At 32.9% G+C, this 13,466-nt stretch overlaps 1 long non-coding RNA gene across 1 annotated transcript in view; it reads right to left on the reverse strand.

Annotated features, from left to right (window-relative positions):
• Positions 1-5,136: 5,136 nt before the first annotated feature.
• LOC144357831 (uncharacterized) overlaps positions 5,137-13,466 on the reverse strand; it is a 60,224-nt gene continuing 51,894 nt past the window's right edge. The window contains exon 3 of the long non-coding RNA XR_013421731.2: positions 5,137-5,486. This is a non-coding gene — a long non-coding RNA (uncharacterized LOC144357831). The remainder of the gene's footprint in view (positions 5,487-13,466) is intronic.

Here is a 13,466-nt window from a genome sequence, read left to right on the forward strand (position 1 = left end):
TTGGTCTTTGTGTATTCAGAGCATAGTGATTGGTCCCTGGGTTTTTCAGGTCACAGTGATTGGTATTTGTGCATTCAGAGCATAGTGATTGGTCACTGGTCTTTTAAGGTCACAGTGATTGGTCTTTGTGCATTCAGAGCATAGTGATTGGTCACTGGGCTTTTCAGGTCACAGTGATTGGTCTTTGTGCATTCAGAGCATAGTGATTGTGATTGGTCCCTGGGCTTTTCAGGTCACAGTGATTGGTCTTTGTGCTTTCAGAGCATAGTGATCGTGATTGGTCACTGGGATTTTCAGATTACAGTGATTGGTCATGTTGATTGGCCTTTAGGCTTTTCAGATCAAAGTAATTGGTTTTCTTTAAAAAATGCATTAGCTACTGGCTGAGATTATTACAGATGGATGCTAAGCTAATAGATATTCTCATAAATGGTAAATTGAGCATTTAATGGGTAAATGTTGCTTTTCGGACGTGTATGACTGAACCAAGGTGTGGGGTCAAAAAATGTGTTTCTTTCACAGTTAACACAGAGAATTAAAGATTGTGCGCAACAAGTATGGCACGACGACACTGATTCTTCCCTCAAACTCCGATCCTATAACAATTTTAAGTCGTCACTTGATGAAGAAAAAATATTTATCTTGCATACATGTTTCCAAATTTAGAGCTGCGTTGTCAAGGCTACATTGTTCTTCTAACAATTTGCATATTGATCATAGATTTTGTGAATACTATGTTGAACGTAATCAATTGTATATTTTATAGCTATTTGCCCCAATTATCACCGTTTAAAGCAGAATTTTTGCCTGTGTTTTTTTTCTCTAACCCCACTTACCACTTACTTACCACCATGAAAAGCAGAACTTGAATGTATTTCATTGTTACCATTTTATGGACTTAATGCTGTTAAATGAAATTGTATTTGCTCTTTGGGCCGATGGCCTTTTGCTTTGCAATAAACAAACAAACAAACAAGTGATTGGTCACTGAACTTTTCATGTGATTTTGACTGATAACTTATATTTATGGTAATTGAAAGAAATTAAACATCTACAAAGGTTAAATTTTTATGCATGCAAACACCCTTTTCAAAATATTAAATATGGTGAAAACTTTATTATCTTGAAACTCCTGAAATATATATTACTGTGTGAGTATCTTAATCAACATGTTTTGCTGTATATAGTCACTATGTATAAAAAAAAATTATGAAAAGTAACATTGTAAGAATGGACAGTTTTGCAAATTGTCGTTACTGTGAGCTGATGGAGTATTGATGAAGTCTCTTAATTGTCTGTTTGCCTGTCTATGTCTGTCTGTTTGTGTGTCATACTAGTGTAAACTGGTGTAGCAGTTACCAGTTTAGAAATCCACTACTAACTACAGTTGTAGTATACATATAGTTCAATTTAATGCTTTCAGTAATTGTCAATGCAATATTTGTATTGTACCTCTTATATGTATCTCAATATTTTGCCATTACTAGGAAAAGAAATACTTACAAATTATGATTTGATATAGCATGTAATAAGACATTGTAACATTGGTCATCTAATTAAGTAGTGCTGTAACCATGGTAACAATACACGTACGGACAGAATATGACAGCAAGAGTGAAAATTCATTCCTGAGGCATATTTCCAATAATGAAGTCAGGAGTCGTGTATCGTCTTGTGTAGTAGCTGTGATGAGAGTTGAAATGATGGTTAACGAACTGTCATCTCTTGTTAACCTCTGACTCCCAGTGATTGCTCAACAAAAACTGGTACGTGTATTGTGACTACTCGGTTAACATCCAGCTGCTCATTTACGTAGTCATAAAAAAATCATCCCTTCATTACAATTAACAGGTCTGGAACAATGGACAAATTGTTTTGAGCACAAAAAACAATTTATCATAGTCACAACAGGAAATAGACAAACTTGGCTATATATATATATACAAGAGCAATGTCAGAAATTGTCAAAATTAGTCTGATTATTTTTCCTTATACTTATATTATAAACAGACAATAGAATGTGGTTGAGCTACCAAGTACATTGAAACCACATTATTGCTTGCATGGGTACAGATTGACAGCATCTAATAACAAATCACTAGTTTCCATGGCAACATATATTTGAATGATATAAATGTATTGTAGCCTGTTAAAAGATAGATAACAATACCATGTCAGTAATGACAAGCATAAAGCTCTGATCATTAGACGCCCCCTGATCAGTATAAATAATCGCATATCATGACATTTTGTTCATTGCGAAAAAAAGAACATGCGCGATAATGATAGGGAAATGAACATCAATGGACTTTATCGCCTTGGGCATACTTCGTTATCACAATAGCTGTATTTCCCCAGTGAATAAATAACGCGATGACTTCCTATATTTCCAATTGGATTGTCTTCCTTCTCTCTGCAGAGGAAATTGACGAGTCATAATTTATTCATTCAATGTACGCATGCAAGTTATTTAAAATGGCTCCTGTTTGTCCGTATGACCCATTACGTTTCCTTCGGAGCACTGGTTTCCAAGTGTAAAAATAATGTATACTTATAATGCTATATCATAACTGTTTTTTGTGATTTGGCATTGTGAGGAACTGTATTCGACTGACTGACTGCACAGTGAACTTGTATTTAAAATGTCACATTAGCTGTTATATTTCTTGATGTGTCTTCTGAATTCAGTTTGTAACAATGATCACCACCTCACCAATAGATGGTTAACAAGTATACACACTGATTTTCTTGCATTTTTTGCAACATTTTGCACATTTTTCTGTCATTGTTGGACCAAATGGACTGAATATTCCGTTTCCTACAGGGTTTGATCCAAACAGTTGAAAAAAACAAATATGGAATAAAATTATCAAGAATAATTTTGTAATAGGTGACAGAAGTCGGCTTTGCCATCGATAAATTTGATGAATGAATTATTGATCTTCATACCAAATTTGAATAAAACCAACACATGGATAAATCATATCAATCGCAGGTTTGTCGCAAGATGTCTATCTTGTAAAGTTAGAATAAAATCAGTACAAGACAAGTCTACAAAAGAATATCAGGTGGATTTAATGCAGTGGACTTACATGAACAGAACCTACTTGTACTTGATTTTTTAACTATATTCCACAGAAAATGTGAAACATAATTTGAAGTTTGGTTTGAGAAAATCAATGGTAAAATAAATTTTCTGAAGGAATAAAAAATCGTTTCCATGTATTTATGTAAAAATAAAATGAATATCGATGAAAAAATTGGGATTTGACTGATCAATGTTTTGAAGGGAATTGACTGACAGCAGTATTTTATTCATTATGCAACATTTGTGTCATTAAATGGCAAACAAGTGCTGAAATTGATTAAGTCTTTTCTTATAAGGCTTCAAGAGTGTTTGGTGACGAAGTAGTAACGATTCCTTGTCTCAACCGCGTCAACTGGAATTGAACACTTCAACTATACTTATATCAGAGCTGTTCCTGAAAACGGAAAGTGACGAGAGTTAGAGTGATTGGTAGGCCTACGTTTTGGGGTCAACACTTTGTAAATGACATGCAGGTTGTTGTTAGGGTGTGGATTGACTAAAATGCATGTATAGCCTCAACAAATGGATCACATGACCTAAAGGTGGATTTAAAGATAATGTGCCAACTGCAGTTTTCTATACACTCCCAGCAATGATATGATTGTTTGCACTAGAAATGAACATTGCTAATAAACTTGAAAATCATTTTACCCACCAAAATTTGGAAACATCGACTTTGTTAATTTTCGACGAAATAGATGTAATTTTTCATTGGTTACAGGTTTTATTCAAAAGTTTTGAAAACAAATGTGGGAAACTTTGTGCATATTTATGTTGCGAAAGGTGGAAAAAGCTGACTTCTGTATTCAACAAATTTAACAGAATGTATAAATCTGTTTTGAACTAAAGCAGTGATCAGAGTTGTCTACTGTTAAGTGAGCGATGAAGATTACTGGTAAATATGAAAATTAATATATCAACAGTGTTCAAACTAATTTCAGAAAGATGTTTGATCTTGGAAAAAGTCATTTAACTATATGGCTTATAGTATCAATTTAATAATGAGTCTCATTTTCCAATGAGTGAGCGTGCAATATGGTATTTATTGAATTTATACAAACAAATATTTTAAACTAAACCATCATTGTATTTAAGGATATAGAGTCACATTGGCAACATGTAAACTAAATTATGGGTTAGTTTTATCAGTAAATCGAAGAATTAGAAAATTAATGTATATGTTTGCATGTGATAAATGAAAGTATGTATACTAGTTTAGTGGAGAAAAAAACATCCCCATTTTTCTAACATTAACATATTTTTCCAAATTTCAGTCAGAGTTGAGCAATAAGCAAATCAAGAGAATTTGAAATCAGCTAAAAATTTATTAAGCCTCTTGTGTATTTACAGGAAAGCTAGTATATACAAACAATTGTCAATATTATGATTGGTTGAGGTTATGTTTATTTGTTATGGTAAAGTATTATTATTACAACTGAGATGAATGTTTACGTTTATTGGATTTTAATGAACTACACATATGACTTGTAAAAATCAACACAAGAGCAGAAGATGGAAATTAGAATAGTAGAATGTACTCGTAGCATGTTAGAACTTTACATGTATTATATCAAGCATGACCTGGCATGAGGACTAGATGTTGTGTTTATAATGTAAACAGTATTGATGTTTCGCCAAGGACTCAGAAATGCATTTGAATTGTCATGTGGGTTAAATATAAATCGGATAACCATGCCAGAAGACGCTTGCCAGTTGAAGGAATTGAGTTGGCAGTCAGTTGTGTGATACAAACTGTTAGATAGACCAACAACCACCAACATCCTGCCCAGAAGCGTATGCTCCTTCCGTTGGTATTCTCAATGCCTAGTATCTTTAGTAGTCCTTCAGTCTTGCAATGCCATCATAACAAAAAATCTCAAAGAATATTGTGAAATGAAAGCGTGCAAAATTTCAGTTTCGGCCTGTTCTAATGAACTATTCAGATAAATGTTTGTTCATGAAAATTTAACTCCAATCTCATTGGTGGAATATTAATGAACCTGTCAATCATTGCATCATGCACAGAACCCAGTGAAGTGACAATCAAAACCGGTGTTGCCCGCAGGCATCAGCAAGAATCACAAGTCTCTTGTTTATTTCTCTTGATTTTTTCCATTTATACACTGCCATAATATTTTATTTTATTGAAAAAACACCAAAAAAGGAATATGTTAATTTTCAAAAAAAGTATAATGACTGCATGCCTTTAGTGGTTTGTACTTGAATTTTACTTCAACCATTCACACAAACCAAGATAAATGTTTGTCCTAGATCCACGCTGAGCTGAACACACTCATCTATCTCAACAACCATGGATGTGAACTTGACATTATGAGCAATGTCAGTGACATATGGTTGGCAAATACAATGCAGTGATCTTCACTTGTAGGACTGTATTCTGATAAAATACAAATACATTAATATATCAATTAAAATATTGTAGATGAATTGTATTACTATGGCAACCATTCACTTTCATTTATGCTTTATGTATCCTGAGGTGGATCTAGGCATTGTATTTTCTCAAAAAGTACTTAAAACGGTCAGTATTTGCATTTTAAAAACAAATTTTGAGAATTAACTGTTACTGCAATATTGCAGGATTATGCCATACACGTACAATACCACGTAACTCAACAATCTCTTACCTGGTGGTTTGCAATAAACATTAACCTGCGAATGTTTCAATATTTTTCCTGTTTTTTCGCTAAAAATTTATTTAGTCAAATATGAAATTATCAAAATTTTTTATTGAATATAGAAAAATTAAATCTAAATTACCGTACATATTGTGTGCTTGGAGTAATGCATGTTTGAATGTTGAGTCAATATATGCTTTACAATTATGAGTAACAAAAGCCAATTTGGAAAGCAAACATGCTTGAAGGGTAGTAGTTGTCAGAGTAATGCTAGATTTGTACTTGCAAAATTCACTACTCCCCTGTACCTACTTACATTTTATGAGTAGAAATATATCAAAACAAATCATAGCCCAAGACTCTGATTGACTGGAGGAGAGAAACTACAACAAATCACATGTACCAATTTCCCTAAGCTCACTCACTCTGCAGTACCTCAATAACATATTTTAAGTAATTGAAAAAATTATTGATTTTTTTTTTCATATATACATTAGACATGCAGTCTGGGTCAGATTTGCACATTTCGAGTTACATAAAGCTGATGCACACCTGCCGATTTTGTTGCAATTATTCTATGACCCGATTTTCAAGCTTAATTACATCCACACATGTTACAACTGCAAATGATTCGTTCGTCATTGACGCATGCACACTTTGCACATGACATGAGACGTAAAGTTTTATCTCGAGATGAAACACATGCTACCTATCTATTTTTTAAACTTAGTGGTTGCTTGCACATGTTTTATTTCCCCTAAGTTGATGATTTCATGTGGTCTAGTCTCCTCTCTAATCAGAATTAGACCTGATATTGACAATACAGATACAGGAAAGACATCAGCAATGTACGTCCAATGTATTTATCAATCATTTTGATATACCTATAGTTAAAAAATCGCTCATCTTTCTCCGACGACTACAACGTTTTGTCTTATTTTTCAGTAACAAATTGAAAGACACATGATAAATGTAAACCATATAATTGGCTAGTCTTCGATAGTTGGTGATTGCATGGGCACTAGACAGGATTTCACATGTCAACATGTTGTATCTTTATTACTCGGTCAGCAACGATATCGTTGTCGACTAGAAATTCTCAGTTATAAACATCCGCACACCTTTAAATCCGTCTGTATGATCCAGTTGTAATCAATCAAATCGTATGGTGTGAATTAAATTGTTCTCACCTAAAGTAGCATGTATTTTCCATGAAAACATGTTTAGATATATTATTTCAGGACTTTTATACTCACTTTTACCATGCAAAGAAAAGATCATGCATCGTTAGTTTGTATTCGTCTATTTATTTGTTATTTAATCTTGATTCTAAATTGGCAAGGTTGTACTAGTTAAACTATGTTTTCATTCAGTTTATAAAGCAAAAACTGAGCATTCATTAAACATAGGCATTTATACTATGCTGATCATAGAAACCAGATGTTCGAAATATAATTATTCTCCAGGAAGTCATACTAGATAATGCAGTAACCTGATATGTTTTCTTCTTATGGTAGTATAGATAATTTTTTGGGCTGACACATTGGTCAGTATTTTATTATTAAAGCTACAATCTTTTTATTTCATTTGGATTATATAGGCAACAAATAAACATTGCTTAAATGTAAGTTCAGGAAAAATAACAAATAAAAACTCAATTTCAAGACTGGGTACAAACTAACAATTTATTTGCTGCCTGGTAAAATCTTATCTTTGGCAAAAGTTAAAATAAGAGTTCTGAAACAATACAACATTACATCAAGACAATTTCAATTGCTGGGAATTTTTGAGATTTGATGATTGTATTGTTTTTGAAAAAATAACATTTCATGAAAGTCAATGAAACTCTGTGTTATATGACCCCCCAGAGCAATCTTCCTTGCTACACAAGTCCATGTTTTTTAGCTCCGCTGTCGACTTTGTCGAGCGGAGCTTATCATATGAGTGATTGTTCGTCATCGTCTGTCGTCTGTGTCAATGTTTTACTTTTTCAACTTCTTCTTGAAAACTACTAGCCTGAATGATTTGATACTTGGTGTATATGTACCTTGAGTAGACCTCTCTTAGGTTTGTTCATTTCATGTTGATATCTTCAAGTCTCTAATTTTAGTCAATATTTTTGTCATTTTTGGTAAAAAGTGATATTTTCGACTTCTTGTTAAAAACCGCAAGTCCAATTGCTTTGATATTACATATATAAGTACTACATGTGGACCTCTCTCAGATTTGTTCATTTTGTAATGATATCTTTAATTCTCTAATTTTGGTGAATATTTTTGTCATTTTTGGTAAAAAGTGATATTTTCGACTTCTTGTTAAAAACCACAAGTCCAATTGATTTGTTATTACATATATAAGTACTACATGTGGACCTCTCTCAGATTTGTTCATTTTGTAATAATATCTTTAATTTTCTAATTTTGGTGAATATTTTTGTCATTTTTAGTAAAAAGTGATATTTTTGATTTCTTGTTAAAAAACGCAAGTCCAATCGCTTTGATATTACATATATAAGTACTACATGTGGACCTCTCTCAGATTTGTTCATTTTGTAATGATATCTTTAATTCTCTAATTTTTGTGAATATTTTTGTAATTTTTGGTAAAAAGTGACATTTTCGACTTCTTGTTAAAAACAGCAAGTCCCATTGCTTTGATACTATACATATTGTTCATTTTCTAATGATATCTTCTGTTCTTTAACAGCGGAGCTATCTCAGCCGACAGGCTGCTTGTTAATTGAATGTGGCTGAATTTCTTTGTATAAATTATCATTAACATTAGCATTGTGTATATTGCTGGACTCGTACCATACATGAAATGGTGCAATACTTTGACACTTTGATATTGAACTAGTGTCTGCCTGTGTTGGTATACAGATCACATTTGTGATAATTATATTCTGTTTATCCTTTATTTGATTATGTCCAGTAATTTAAGTCACTAAGTGTTGCCTTGAATCAAGAATCACGAATTAGAATCAAAATTGATGAGTAATCAATGGCTTTCAATTTTCACTGATATTGTCAATAAATCATCTCTTCAACTAAATATAGAATATGAGAAAGTTATGATGCATATGGTGTATCCAGTATCTCTATGTCTGGAATTCATTCAAGGGTAGGACTGTGCTTTTACATGAATTAGTTCATGATATATAAAAAAAAAATTGTTTTTCTGTTCATGAAATGTCTCATTGCCTCCATGCTCAAATTTCATGATATAGGGGGTATTCATTGATAAATCTTTTTTAATATGCATAGATACATGTAGGTCTATATAAGGTCATCATGTCTTTTTTTCTCATCCATGTTTCCCTAGATATTCCAGGGAGGATTTTAATTGATTTTACTTTTTCAGTAAAAGTAATTTGTATTTGCTCTGTTTGAAGTGCATGTTCATTTTCAAAGCACACATAAACTAAAAATCTTAGAATATGACTAATATTTGCTGTAAACACACCTAGTATGTCATTCACATAAGTGCCTATATGCATTTATAGACTTGTATGGGAAATATGTATTCAACAGACTGAAATGAGGAACTGTATATCACCACAATTAATATTTTACTGTGGCCCTTAGCTGCAGAAAATAATTATTTTTATTTGTCTACAAATCTATTTTATTGTTTGTTTTTTTGTTTGTTTTTGTTATTGTTTGCAGATGTTTTTGCATAGATAGTGGTTATATTTTATGTAAGAACTGGAACAAGTTTAACAACGATGAGAAGATGGTAAATCTGTTCATATTACTGATTGTCCATCTGACTGTATATTTGACATCATCACATTGATACTGATGTAAGTATGTACCTTGTAACTACCACTTTCTTAATTTTGTGTTGATATATTCTGGCATACTGTCAAACCATTTATTTACACTGTTTTAATGTTTTGAGCAATTTCACTGGGTTTTAATTTCACAAATTCTGCAGGGAAACATTGTTTCATTGTTATTTTACATGTGTTAATTTAATTTAATAGACATTTTTACTTATATCCACAAAATAGCGAGAGTAAAACCTAGTGAATAATTAATGCATTTATAGTATATACATGTAGATCTTCAGTTTTTTATTTTAGGTTATTGTTCTGTTTTGGGGTAATAGTTTCATGATTCTTGGTCAGAACTACTACATTTCTGTCTTCTTTTTGAAAATCATAGGTAAACTATTGTAGCCTTGCTTTTTGGCAAACACATCAAACATTGTGAGTTGGGAAAGGTACGTAGCAAGGAAGGGACAGTTAAAAATATTGTGGTGTAAAATATCAGTGATAGTGATGATAATGCTAAAATAATCATCTATTAAATAAAAAGTTTGAGCATTCTTAGAAGAAATGAACCAGTCTGAGAGATCCATGTAACTGGATTTGTCTCGCCGAATGTTTATGCACATGATCATCATTATGCAATGTTGAAATAACCATCTTTCAAGGTAGGAATATGCCATTGAGATATCTTTACTTCATGAAAATTGACCATCATAAAATGTGTATGGTACATTATTAGTCCCCGTTCGGACGCAGTCCGAAAACAGGGACTTATTTTTTGACTTCCGCGTGTCCGTCTGTCCGTGCGTGCGTGCGTGCGTCCGGACCTGTATCTTAGAAATGCCTGGACCAATCACAATCAAACTTCACACATACATCACACATGATATTATACATATTGTTTCACAATCTGATTCAAGATGGCTGATTGGCGACCATTTTTTGCTAAAAATCATCAAAATCAAGCATTTTTCGGCTGTTTACAGATGGATTTTGTTCAAAATTGGTATATACCTTAGACATTATAGGACCTTGGTTCATGTCATTTTGTTTTACGATCTGATTTAAGATGGCTGAATGGCAGCCATTTTTGTGCTAAAAATTCATTAAGCTTCTAGAGCCATATCTCTTAAATGCTTTGACTGATTATATTCAAATTTTATATATTCGTTATACATCATGTTATATAATATATATACATGTATTCAAAATGGCTGATTTTGAGTGCTGTTCCAGAGCAATATCTTTCAATATGGATAAGTACTTGTTTGACGATCAGATACAAATGTCAATCATTTTAATGTTAAATAATCATATTCCTGATATGGTTATATTCCTGCTATATTACTATAAACAACACTATATATCTTAAATTGGATAACTAACAGGGACTGTGCCATGCATGGCTTGTCAAGCATGGAAACACCCACAAAATAGTTCCACGTTCGTCAAATCCCACATGATGTTTTGACTCCACTGCAACTCTATGATCTTTGTCTGTCACATATGTAATTTTGTAGGGAATGGACAATTGTCTATTGAATGAGTCAAAGAAGTCAAAATATATCATTTTTAACCCAAATTAGAAAATTTAAGATATATTTATGAAATGAAAAAATCTGAGAGATAAATCTGGCTTCAAGAAAACATCAAAAATATGACTTTTTATATAAAAAAAAAGTAAAAAAACATACCAAAATTAGAGAATTGAAGATATCATCACAAAAAGAACAAATGTGAGAGAAGTTCACCCTAGGTACATATATACTAAATATCAAAGCAATTGGACTTGCGGTTTGTAAGAAGAAGCCAAAAATCCCTCTTTTTATCAAAAATAAAAAAAAAATCATCAAAATTAGAGTCTTGAAGATGTGACATAATGAACAAATCCACCTAAGGTATCAAATGACGTATAGTAACAGCAATTATTCATAAACATGCGATAGATCACATGCACAATGTTCACATAGATGTGCCCCTAAGAAACCAACAATGGGTGACAGACATTTTGTCAACTATACCTTCACCTGAACTAAGTAACCAATCTTTACACACTTTGATATTTAGTTTATAGTTGCTTTGAGGCGGCCTCATTCAGATTTGTTCATTTTGTGACAATATTTTCTGTTTTCTGTATATGTTTGTATTTTTCACTTATACTCACAAAAGCTGAGGATAGTTTAGTTTTGCATCAAAAATGTATATTATCTAACATTACTGACATCAAATATGCTTTGCATAAAATGTACGTGTCTTCTGCTGACAAAATTGACAGCTGAAATTTATTAGTAAATTGTTGTTTTTGTTATTTTTTCACAAGTCAATTAATAAAAAATGTTATAGGAACAGTTGGTGGTTTCTTTCACTATGATAAATATGAAACATGTTTTAGACAGCTGAATTGCATATTAAAACATATGTTTTTTTTGTGTTAATAATATCTCCATTGATATGCATTCATCGACCATATGTTGTACCCCGGTAGTACCTGACAAATCTGCCACAGTTTGATTAAATAACACACACATTATCTTATTGGCTTGGTTGTTATGTCATTATTCATTTTTACATTTTAAAGGCTTTGAATAAGTCATAATAAAATGTCTTTAAAATGTGAGGAATTCTAAAACTGCATATATGCTTTATATTATGATATATTCAGCAGGGAGCTTAATTCTTTTAAGAAAAGAAGTCTTTTTTAGTAATGAGTTTTAGATTTTCAAAAATATGATCTTATTAAAATTAAATTGCAATACATTTTGGCTTCAGTGATTTGGTAAACATCCCAGGGATGTTTTACTACTTCAACAAAGATATTGCAAAATTATTTCAATACCACGACAGTTACATGTCTGTTACCATTCTAGTTTTTTTTTCACTGCTTTGTTTTTCTGAATAAAATATTTATGACTGACTGTGGTCACTGGTGAACATTCAAATTATCTGATTTTGAGTAACATAGTCACAAAAAGACAAAAGTGACCACCGGAAAACCATGCTTTGGATAACAGTTAATCAGGTTCAAACTATGGTCATCATGGTCAAAACATCAAATGAAGAGACACATTATCACATCATATCACAGGAAAGCAGTATATCTCATACATATTCATGAGATAATAATGACATAACTCAAACCAATTCTACTGAATTATCTTGGGAAAACCAGCAGCAAACTGTATGAAAAATGATCTGTAGCCTAGCAACCAAATGATAACTGCCTTGAATTGAAATGAATGAATATATATTGCCAAGACGTGTAAAGACAGATTTTTCATACAGGCATTTCATGATGATTATGATGAAAATAATGTAAGTGAAAACTGCATAGAACTCAGTATCTGTGATGACTGGGAGCAGTTACTGCCATTGCTGGCATATATGACACATCTGTACCAATGATGGTGGCATCACTGCTGCCTACAGTTACCGCTGTTGTTGATAACATGGCTGCTTGCAGGTAACCCTGATACTGACAACACGGTCGTCTAATGGTATCAACCACACCACAGCAACCAGAAAGCCTGTCCTTTGCATCCATCACTATGGTTAACATGGTAGCAGCCAGAGAGTCAGTTCCTTGCATCCATCACTATGGCTAACGTGGTAGCAACCATAGAGCCAGTCCATTGCATCCATCACTATGGTTAACATGGTATCAATCAGAGAGCCAATCCCTTGCATCCATCACAATGGCTAACATGGTAGCAGCCAGAGAGCCAGTCCCTTGCATCCATCACTATGGTTAACATGGTAGCAAACAGAGAGCCAATCCCTTGCATCCATCACTATGGTTAACATGGTAGCAACCAGAGAGCCAATCCCTTGCATCCATCACTATGGCTAACATGGTAGCAAACAGAGAGCCAGTCCCTTGCATCCATCACTATGGCTAACATGGTAGCAACCAGAGAGCCAATCCCTTGCATCCATCACCATGGCTAACATGGTAGCAAACAGAGTCAGT

This window comes from Saccoglossus kowalevskii, chromosome 3 (genome assembly GCF_978046115.1).
Source record: "Saccoglossus kowalevskii chromosome 3, keSacKowa6.1, whole genome shotgun sequence".
Taxonomy (NCBI): domain Eukaryota; kingdom Metazoa; phylum Hemichordata; class Enteropneusta; family Harrimaniidae; genus Saccoglossus; species Saccoglossus kowalevskii.